Raw genomic sequence first — 11,907 nt, forward strand, 5'->3', positions numbered from 1 at the left:
AACCAGACTCATGTTAGACAGACATCTGTCTCGACTGTGTTGGGGTTAGAGAGAGACAGATAGAGGAGAGAGAGTGGGAGAGAGGGGGGGGGGAGAAAAAAGGAGGGGGGGGGTAGGGATACACACACACGCACACAGACACACACACACACACACAAACACACACACACACACACACACACACACACACAGAAAGGGAGAGAGAGAGAAACAGACGCAATAATAGATCATTGAAATGTGTTAGTCATCCATACATAAAAAAAAAGATTAAAAGAAGAAGATGTAATCCTGGTTTTTCCTTTCAATTTTGGAATCAGTCTCAGTGTCCATTAACTGATGGCTGTTGAATTTCTCTCGACTTTCCTCACTTTACCTCAGTGAACCCAGGCTGAGCTGTGAGCGACACACCATTAGGGGAAAAAAAAGGCGTTTTTTCTTTGCGGTGTCAAAGTGGGGCCAGGCAGCTCCTGGAGATAGCAAACAGTGACCTGGCTGTGCTCTTTATTGGGCTAATTACAAACTGTGTGGATTTGACTCAGCTGCTCAGCCAAGGATTAAAACAACTCAGTGAAATCCTGAACACCGGCGTACCAGCTCCTGGGCTCTGGACTGAGTCAGACACTGTAGGCCTGCGAGGAGACGTAACCAGGGCCAATCTCCCGCTGTCATTGGCATGGTCATATCTGGAGAGCAATGAAGTGTGGAATCTCACTAATAATTCTGCAGAGAAAAAAAAAACTCCACAGACTTTAAAAATGTCCAAAGGGACCCAGGATTAAACCCTCCCTGGCAGAGCTGCTAAGTGTTTGCAGGTAGGTAAAAGCTGAGATTCAAAACTTTTTGCATAACAGCAAAAGAAAGTTTGACTCTCTTTCTGGACAGCAAAATAAATCTGTTTCTGATGTTTTATCAAATGTTTGTCAAGCCTGCTTATATTTAAGAAACAAATGGGAAGTTTATGAGGCAGCGCTGGGGTTATTTTGTTAATATTATTATTATTGTTGTTGTTGTTAAGGTGGGTGTCACTGTGCAGATACAACACATGTAAAGATAGTAAAGAGGGATTATTTGTTTATCAACAACAACAGATGCGCACGCAACTTGGGTGCAGAAGCACTGCGGAGTATAATGTGGAGGAGTTAACCACCAAAAAACAAATTTCTAACTCACTGTCGGCACTTTGACAGACGGCAAAATGCTCCCACGTTTGTGAAATAGCAGTGAGTGGACAGAAGAGATCAGCAAGTGGACAGATATCAGGTAGACAGACGTTTTTAGCAGAGAAACCTAGCGTGCACCCAGAGAGAAAACACAACTCTCACTCGATGCTCATGACTGCATTATCTGTGGACACTTATCAGACTGTGACAGACCAGGACATAAACATTGTTTCATAATATTCCCTAATTTTACTTTGGTCATAAAACCATAAGCCTATAGGTTCACTCATTAGGCCTGTTTACTGTCCATATTGAGTCCATGTTTGGTCAGAACCTCAGCCTCAAACCAACTTTATCATTAAATAAGCAAAGTCAAATCTATATTTTGACTATCAGCAGTTATTATTGCTTGTTTGCAGTCAAACCTGGTTAACCGAGGTTGGATAATGAATACACATTTGATTACCCACACACAGAGGTCGCTGGTGTATCAGTGTAAAGTGAGACCCTGTTAACTGGTGACTCTCGGCCGTTAATCAAGGCTGCCGTCGGCTGAAAGTCACCAGTTAGCATGGTCGCTATTAACGGCGAAACACCGGTTGCGCTGTACCGATCGAAACTTGACAGAAGTTGCCTCTATTGTGTAGTATAGCTTTTGACAGCTGTCCACAGAAAAACCGTACATTTTGATGCTTCTAACAGGTTGAATTAAGTGTTTAAAAAACGCTAATTCGTCTCAATGCTAAATGCTGCTTCTTCGGTCGAGATGCGTGCGCATTTTTGTGATGACGTAGACGGATAATCCCTCAATGATTTGTTGGAAAAACTTCAGAAAAGGCCCTGATACAAAAGGAAATACCAACAACTTCATTTATATTCGAATATTCCTAAATCCCGGACACGGGTCACTTCAGAAACATTGCCTTCAAACATTATTTTCAATGTCCTGTAAACAGTCCTCGAAGCAAAATGAAAACCAGCAGTATCAAAATAAGAAAAACTGTTATCTGAAGGATGGTGTGTGATGTGAAAGAGAACGTGTGTAGGAGAGAATGTAAAGCACTTGCGTTTTGAAGCTGTCAGGAGGGAAACATCCAGTGGACACACAGGCTACTCCTCATAGTGGTCGACAGTCCAGGTTATCAACATTTAACCTCTCATGTGAAGCTAATGTGAGGATGAAGGGGTTATTTTCAGCCCGGATGTCCAAAGTGTAAAGAAACTACACTTGTAAAAAGCAAAACTAAAGAAGAAAAAAGAAAGGGCTTGAAAAAAACCTCAGCCCACTCCAGTTACTTAGGCTAACTTTCTTCTTTATTAACTTCTCCACTGAATCTCTTTGTCCTCCACTCCACACACAGGTCACAGGTGTCAGTAATCACCTCAACACACCCACTCCCTGCAGCAGAGTAAAGGAGCCTTCTGACTCTATTTTGGATGACTGCAACAAAAGCAGGCTACATTTCTGCTCTTATAACACCTTCAGGCAGCTAAACCACTTTTTGACCTTGTCTTCTTATAGATGCTTACAAAAACTGTGTCCTGCAGAAAGCTCACCATTCTGTGCACGGGAGAAACATTCAGGATGCAGTAGTTTACTATCTGAAAACTATTGCATCTGGAGAAAAAAATCACAAGGCTACTATTTCAATCAAATGTCAAACAATGTGGGTTGATGATCACATTCAAAAATGTGTGAATACAGTAACATTTCATAAAAGACACAAAGTAACCAGCATAAACAGAAGACCCAGAAGTTGAATTTGAGAAAATTGTAAGGGAACTTCTCTTTCTCAGAAGCTCTGTGATGTATAAGTGATCACCTGAACTGCAGTAACAGCTAAAAAAATGTATTTCATACACTCTGAAAATTTATATGGAGGATTTTAACTCACTGTAAAATCACAGAGTGATTTACAATTCTTCCATGAAGATGCTGTAAGTCATGACTATTACTCGAGATCAACCAGACACCGTGTCACATGGCTGGCAGCCCGCTCTCCATCATGACTGCACTTCATGTTTTAAATTCCCAGACTAAACAGCAATTGTTTTCTAATGGCATATCATGTTAACCTAATCTCCCAGGGAAGACCAGAATGTCTGACTCCAGGATGCAGATAGGAAGGGAAGATACATCAAAGCTGTATTAAAGATGCAGCTTTAAAGTGAGTGATGCTCTCCAGCTGAAAAAAAAGATACGGAAACTGAAAATGTGTACAGGTTAATCTGTCATTCAGTTCATGAATAATCAAAAATAGTTTTCACTTTATGCCATTTTATTTTCATTCATCTTTGTAAGTTAAACTGGATTTCAGAATAAGAGTTCATATCAGAGCCAGGGTACAAAAATATACTGCACCCAAAAAAAGAAGAAAAAAAAACTAGCTACATCAGTGTTTCCATGGCCAGGACTGTACTGTGTCTGACATTAGACTGAGCCCAGAAAATCACATGAGCTGAGGCTTTTGGTCAGCAGGTAAAGCAATACATCAGATTCCTTTGCAGAGCATGTAGTCACATATATTTCACCTCCACTGCACCACCCAGTTCTCTTTGGCAATACTCTCAGAGCATCCGTTTGGCTACCTGTTGCCTATGTGAGGGTATGAAAGACCTACAAGTATCATCATCAGAGACCCAGTTGGGGACTTTTTGATAAGGATTAGCCATTTCAAAGCCAGGAATGAATATTGTTGTGTGTTAATATTTGAAGAACTCATGACGTGTATGTTGTTGTTGTTTGATCTTAGAAAGCCTGACCTGCCGATATCGTTTTTATTTATTTTTTTTATTTTTTTTCTGACAGCATATACCTCCAATGATCCTGTTTTATTGAAAATCATTCAACAATACCTGTGAAACAATAACATCTTTATGTTTTAACTTAAACAACCAATAAAGTGTCCTGAGTTGTAGCTCCCAGAGCAAAAAGCAAAAATGGCTGGCTGTCAGACCTTCCCGGAGGTATTTAAGATCAGTTTCATATGTAAGGATAGGCCGATCACCAGTCCCCCAATATTAAGTAAATCGGCATCAATCGGCCTACTGATCGATCAGTGCATGTCTACGTTTATTGTTTGTTTTTGTTTTGTTTTTGGCTGACAGTGTGTGATTAAAATAACAGTGTATTCCTTAACTTAAATGTCTCATCTTTTCTTAGTTTAACTATTTGTATATTTAAGAAAATTCTCAATTTCCTCAATGGCATTTTATTTCACTTCATTATTCCCTTCTTGAAAGGAAGGAAAAAGTGGTGACCAGAAATTAGTCTAAGATTGTAAATATTAAGACAACTAGATCCTTTCTACCACTGCCTTTTGGTTATCTTATATTATAATTAAACTTGTCCAGTAAACAATTTAACTGTATTTTCTAACGATGATTTGTCAACCATTTATAAAGTCAAGTTCTTATGATGCTGCGGTCGCTTAATCCACATGCTGTGACCACAGAGCTGATTTCAGATAACTGCTGACATTTACCCGTCAGCTCTCCAGCTCAGAGTACATCCTGACTGTGGAACACACTTTTCACTCTGCCTTCAAACTTGTGTCAGACTTCCCTACAATCGCACAGATCTACAAATCCCAGGAAGGCTTTAGATAAAGTGATTTTACAGATGCTGCTGCCATCTCAAAGTACACTGCATTAAATCAACACAATCTCATGTGACATTATTTCTGTCTGTGCATGTAAAGTCAGGAGGTGAACGCATCAGCTGAGCTTTGCAACAAAACACGGTAAGAACTCAGCAGGAGAAGTTCAGCAGCTGTAGATCCAGACGGTCTTTGCAGATCAAAGACGTGATTAAATTTTAAACTTAAAAAGGTAATGGAGTGTGTTTGAGGTAGGGATATAACTTACTGCATACTTTAGATAATTCAAAGGTCTAGTTTGAGTGATGAACTCCTGTGCAGGTCAGTGAAAGCTGATTACTTCCACATATTGCACACAATGTTTCCTGTGCAGCTGCAAAGACAAGGGCGGCCTTTTAACCATGGACAAATAACACAAAGGGTAGCAGCTATTTTCAGTCAGATTCAATTAGAGAGAATCTCAGATGAAGCAGCTGTCCTTGTGGCCGTGAAGCTTAATGTAAACAGATACCACACAACATACGGATAAATTTTCTAAAAGAGCTGTGTTTACAAACTATACAAACTCCAAAAAAGAGGCCACATGGGGGATGGAGCTCAAGTTCAAAAAGACACTAATTCAGGGTCCGTGGAGCACTTTCACATTGTACATCCTGCGGCGGTGGAGGGTTTCATCCCAGGGATGCATAGTAGAAGAAAATGTCAACAGTTTCTGAAGGGGGATTAATTTGATGAATAGTTCCTCTCTTTGATCTGAGCATCTTCAGGCAGAGCAGTAATGGCAGGTAACTGAATGGATTGGGAAAGCTTCAAGCTGTTTTTCCACAAACTACTAACAGCAAGAACATAACTCCCATGCTGCTGCTGTCTGCATGCTTTGTTTTTCATATCTTTTTAATTTTCCTCAGCAGTTTTGGCACCAACTCCGCACTGCCTTACGGGGATCAGGAGATGAAGTCACAGCAGAAGTGTGTCAGCGTCTCCGAGTTTGTCGTCACTGTTTGTCTCCCTCTGTTGGCTGCCTCATCCATCATCTGGTCAATTAGACTATCTTCTAATCAGATGAAACCTCCCAAACAACACTGCATACTTAATGGGGTGATTAGTGCTGCAGTCATCCTTAATTTTAACAGTGCAAAGTTGCTTGATGAGTTTCCCCACAGTTTGGGAGAGGAAGAAGTACTGCCTAGAAAAGTGAGTAAACCAAAGTGTGAAATCATGCTGCCTCAAGTTTGGGTTGTACGTGGGAAATGTAAATGAAAACAATGATATCATCAGCAAAATGTACACAGAAACAAAACTGATACCAGTCAGAGGTGGTATTTTGATACTTCACTTTTACTGGTTGAAATCTGATTAACACAACTGAGAGCCAACCTGATCACTCACTCTTGGATATATTGAGCTACAAAAAGAACATCAGGCCCATTTCACCTTCACCTGTTGACGCTACTATCTTCCTAAATTGGGAGACACTGTGGCCTCAATTTTAGTCTCTGTGTCAAGCTGGTTTTGAAATCTGTGACGGTTTGTGGGCACAGATGTGAAAGCAGTTCTGAAAAGTTGATCACCTCAAAGAGAGAAGAACCACTGCTGATGTTAATGATAATCCGTTCATGTTTCAAGCCCCATCAACTGCTTAGCTCCAAGAAGGAGAGCTGAATGAAAACTAAAATGCTAATGTAAAATAGTGACTGAGGCAGCAGTAGCTCTGACTGAGGTCTTGGCTTTGGACCCTGAAGGCCCTTGGTTCAAGTCCAAGTAGACCAAAGTATGAAGACTGAGCTAGTAGTTGAAGAGAAGTCAGTTCACTTCCAGGGCACTGCAGGTGAGTCCCCTTATTAAGGCACCAAACTCCTAGCTGCTCAGAACACTTGTCTGACACTTCACTCCAACACCTCTGTGCACCTTGACATTACCTTACAGAGATGTTAAGTTTAATGTGAATAATAAGAAGTAGCAGACTAGTGTTTCAACTTGATTGTAAATGGAAACTTCCAGTTTAGCTTTGTTGCTTCTGCAGATCAGATGCCCTGAAAGTACCAATGAGCAAGGAATCAGAGGGACTTTTCTTTAGTTTTATAAGTTAACCATTTTTAAACCAATGAAATCATTTTTATTCAATTCTTTCTCATGTCTTCACTTAGTAATAAGGTAGATAGGCGCCATCCTGTTGGCTATGGCTGCCTTTTGCAGCAGCTCTCTCTTCTTTGTCCGTTTCTTGTAATTTTTTCATCTCTTTTTCGTAATCTTAGTATTTAGAGTGGATCATTACTTTGTATGGCTCATTTGTTGGTCATGGACACCAAACTTTTTGTGGCTTCAGTGAAACTTTTACTACTTTTTGCTCCTGTGCTTGTCTGGAGATCCTACATGTAACCATGGCTGCATTGTTTACATATGAACTCAGCTGTTAGCAGCCTGTAGCATGTCAATGCTAACTGGTGTAAGGCCTGATGTCTTCCCACAAGGTGAGGAGAAGGAGGTGAGGAAGACATGCTGGTTCTCAGGTGTGAGCTAAGAAGTGATGACATTGACCTGATGGACAAGCTGTCATCATCTATTTACTTATGGACCTTTTTGCACTTTCTATACACTTCCTTACTTTGCTTTTCTTGATTGCTGCTGTGACTTCAATTTCAATGTACTTGTTACAATGACAATACATTTCTATTCTATTCTATTCTATTCTATTCTATTCTAGTGAACAGGTGTTTATGCGAGTTAGAATCCCCTTTTGCATCGGCTCCTGCTCACCAGGTTAGTATTCTAATTGGCCTGTTTACATGACCTCATATATTGACACGTGACTGTTATGGCAGGTGTTGATGAGCTGTATGAATAAGCTGACCATGTGGGGATCTTGGAAATAAATAGTTGATAAAGAAAGTTTATCTACTCGTGCTTTATCAGTGATTGTGAGGAAGAAAAACACCAGAAACCCAAGAAAAAAACCAGCCCTCTGTAATCGTAAACCCTTTAATATATGAAAGAGGCATATTTCAACACAATATACAGTGTAACAGACCATGTCCCACAGTTTTCATATACAACATTTCTTTACAAGGCTACCCATCTGAGCAGACAGGTCCAAGCTGAGAGAATGGATAGATAATAAAGTTTTGACTTTTGAGTTCTGCTGCAACAGGAATAAAACAACATACAAACATGAAGTAAATCTAAAAAGAACATCATAATAATATATATCTGTAGTGGTTCCAGCCTGGCCAAAAGATGAGTGTGACCAGGTTCTTCTACTGCAATTAAAACTGTTAAAACCATCTGCAACAGCTCCATGTCAAATCACGTCAGTTTTTCAATTGAATTCCCCCGTTAAGTTGGGAAAATACAGCTCTAAAAGCGTTATATTGCTCTTAATATGTTCACAAACGAGTCAATTCTGCTGCTTGTCTGTGCTCTGATGTGACCTGCGTCTGCACACCATGAGGTAAAACTTGTGAAAGTCTGATGTGCTGAGATATATCAACAAACATGCCTCAAGACATAAACTGACTTCAAAAACAGGGAGAGTATCACAGGACAGATAAACAGTCACGTTGACAGTCAGCTTCGAGTATATGCATAAAGGAATTATTAAAATCTTCAGTCAGATCATTTGTATATGCATATGTCGCAAAGGAATAAACAGATGATCAAACCCTGGAGAAAGTGGATGACTTTAATCTTTTAGGATCATCCACATTGTTTATAGCTACAGAAGAAAGACATCATTGAACTGGTTGCGTCTGGTGATTAAAATGCTTAGTGATTGCATATAAAATGTCCGTGTTGGTCTGCACACGCGCCAGGAAACAGAAAGAAATGGAATGCTCATCTGCTTTCACACTCACTTAAACACATTTAAAAATGTAAATCCAGAATAACATCTTAAAAGCATCACTAAAGACAATTTGTTATTTCACATTCCTTAAGTTCATTTGTCTTGTGCATTGCGTTGCATGAGGGTAACTAGATTTTCTAACAGAGCGTGGAGCTCCGGGTCCATGCTGATAAAGACGTGTACATTCATGGTATGCATAAGGCTCCTCCTCGGGAATGATTTGACTGCCCACGGGGAAAACAGAGAAATTAAGAGGGTGTTTCATGATGCAAGGCCATTATGATAAAGGACAAAGCTAATTAGCATTGTTTTCTCCCTCCTCTTTTCCTCCTAAATTAAAGGAATACAGCCCAGAATAACCCAAAGCTGCTAAAACAAACATGCTCCTTGAGGTCACCTCTATAGAGTCTGCATATTAAAACCCTGCGATGCTGATTAAAATGGTATTATTGTCCTTATTACCAAGGTGACTGTCTGATTTTTGGCATATCAGCAGAGGCTGCAGAACAAGTGAGAGATAGAGAGAGCAGAGGGGCTTTTTATTTAAGAGCTGCAGCTCTGTACTGCAGCAGAACTGACACCCATGGCCTCCATGTGCTGTCAGACAGATCACCAGCATCACTCAAAAGAAACCAGCTCTCCACCTCGCCACATACTACACGCGAATGCAGAGGAGTTCCATCAGCGGCAGGGGTGTTTCATACCCTGAGCAAACACTTCCTATTAAGGGTGATTGAAAAAAAAGTGAAAACTTCAAAGATCTGTTAATTAGTTACACATTATCTCCTTCAACACACTTTATAAAAGATTAAACCAGAAAGTTGTGGAGGGCGGAGAGAAACGGCACTAGTTTGACTCTGATCTTCCAAACTCGAGTAGGATGGATTGATTTACGGCAGAAAGTGAAATCAAAGAAGCCCACACACATTTAGAAAAACAGGATGAAACAAAGTAAAATAAACATAAAAATTATCCCACATCATGGGAACGTGGCAACTTTGGGTGAGGATTTACCAGAGCGCTGTGTTTTTTTCTTCCTGTAAATCTTTTTATATTTGATCCAAAGGGTGGGAAGAAAAACATATGTTCTCTGTGATTGCTCCAGGCTCTCACTCTTTGATTATACCTCGAGAGCTGAAATGAAAAAGCTCCTCCTATGGAGGCTTAGCCATTTTAACTGAGAGAAGTCATTAAGTGCAGATGTGTGATGTGCTGATGGATCTATTCCACTCATGATGCCTCAATTCAAAGATGGTTGTTTGTCTTGCACTTCACCTTTTTTCCCAAATGAGCCCAGAGTATAAAAATACATCTAGAAGTCAGACATAAGAACAGGTGCAGTCAGATCAGGTAGTTTTTGAAGATGGAGCGTGTGGGTGAAAGCAGCATGTGACATGTACGCATATTCAGAGATCATAGGGTGCTGCTGCACAATGATGACTTATGTATATGTATATATATCCAGACTCTGAAGCAGGAAAAGTTTGGTTTCCTGTTCACAGAATATTAATGTTACTCATCTTTCAACCTCTGTGCGCTGCGATTACAAAGATGTTTTTCTTGGCTGTGCATGTATATGCGTATATGAGGCTGTGTGTGGTCAAGTAAATCCCATCCAAAGCCTGCCTGTGCTATACATTTGATGTATGATTTAATAAAGGGAATACCGCTTTAACGCAAAAACATTTTGTGAAGATCATGGACAAGATGAAAAGCTGGGAGAGCTACACGTAATATGTTGAGGGTGTTACATGATGGACATGAAAAGAGAAACATAAGCAAAGTGTAAACTTTGAATATGAACTGAGCCTGGGAACAATAACAACATGAAGAGCTGTTCTAATGCCATAAAGTGAGACTCGTGTTACACAGGTTATTGTTCTATACATCAATTATCTAGTCATTGTTAAAGCAGCATTCATGTTATACTGAGCTGATGCTAATTCAAACAAAGAAAACAGCTTGTATTAACTATTCTATTTTCAAAAAGAGTCCAAACAAAAGACACAACAATGAAATAAAGATACAAAGAGTGTAACATTTTTAATTTTTTGTTGGATTTCTCATCTTAACTGGCACTTCCAACATTAAAGGACGATAAATTCACATTTTGGCTAGCTAGAGATGCTATTTGTACGTCCTAGGCATTCCCAATAAAATCAGAATTGTAGCCAGACAAAACCTTGGCAGTTAGCTGGTGGTCAGCTGATAAATTGGTCTCCATGTGGGACTCCTAACCAAATCAACAATAGGAGGCTTTGTCCCAGCTGACTGATGGGTCAGAGGTAGGAACAGCCGCCTGCTTAAGTCTAACAATATACCAGAATAAAAATCTGTATTTAAAAGGACCAGAAGTATAAGGATGAACAAAGGATATTTCTGACAGAAAAAAAATATTTTAATATGTAAAGGACAAAATATAAGACAAATGTGGTAACATAGTCAAGTAAAAAAGGCCCCAAACCGGCAATCCCATGTGCCTGAGGGATGCTCAGAGGTTAAAACAATCTCAACTATCATTTAACCCTTTTTCCCTGTATAGCATACACCTAGCATCTGAACCACACCAGGCTTTTCCATATACAATATCCTTCAGTAAATCAACAGATAATACAATCACTGCAGGGCAAACAGGACCTCAACTGAGGAACTGTCTGCATTAAGTTAGTCTATCTAAATTCAACAGATAAGGATGGAAATAAAAATATAAATATGCTTTTAACCCAGGGCAGAAAGCATATATCTTTGGGAGGCCCTGAGGTATTGTGGGGGCAGGCTGCAGAAATTCCATGTTAAGAACAAGAAGAATAATGTCACTGGAAATTAATGGCACTTTTTACATTTTGAGTCAAATCTTCTGAAATGATCTGCAACTGCAGATTTGACCAGATGGTATAGGGAGTCTTTTCAGCGGTCGTAAAAAAAGGTCACAATGGAGATATATTACACGCAGAGAATTTGTAGTGTTTGTCCCTCGGCTGTCCAGCCACCCACGCTGCCCTGCAGCAGCGAGTAGGGATAGGAACGCTTTAAAGAAGCTGTTTGTAGGAGGAGATGTTCAACTCCTCTCTGTGTGAAACGAGGTTCTGTGACAATGTAATGCTTGACCTAAACAAGGAGACCTGTTGTCCCTTTTGCTTTGTTTCTTTGTTGTCTCTGATTTTCGTCCATGGCTTCCAATCTCCTGGCTGACAGGAGTCCGTGTGCAACTGCGCCCCCGATAAATACGCTTGTCCAACAACAAATTGAAAGGAAACCGAAATAAAAAAAAAGGACCTAAGTGTAGTAGGCAGGATCGTCCTCGGTA

The 11,907-nt window shown here is 40.0% G+C and overlaps 1 long non-coding RNA gene across 1 annotated transcript in view; it reads right to left on the minus strand.

Moving 5' to 3' along the window:
* Nucleotides 1–2,535, minus strand: part of LOC141793728 (uncharacterized) — an 82,405-nt gene extending 79,870 nt beyond the window's left edge. The window contains exon 1 of the long non-coding RNA XR_012598428.1: nt 2,228–2,535. This is a non-coding gene — a long non-coding RNA (uncharacterized LOC141793728). The remainder of the gene's footprint in view (nt 1–2,227) is intronic.
* Between the last annotated feature and the right edge of the window lie 9,372 nt (nt 2,536–11,907).

Source organism: Halichoeres trimaculatus, unplaced genomic scaffold, assembly GCF_033239565.1.
Source record: "Halichoeres trimaculatus isolate MK-OKI-2021-1 unplaced genomic scaffold, fHalTri1.1 fHalTri1_scaffold_7, whole genome shotgun sequence".
In the NCBI taxonomy this organism is placed as follows: Eukaryota; Metazoa; Chordata; class Actinopteri; order Labriformes; family Labridae; genus Halichoeres; species Halichoeres trimaculatus.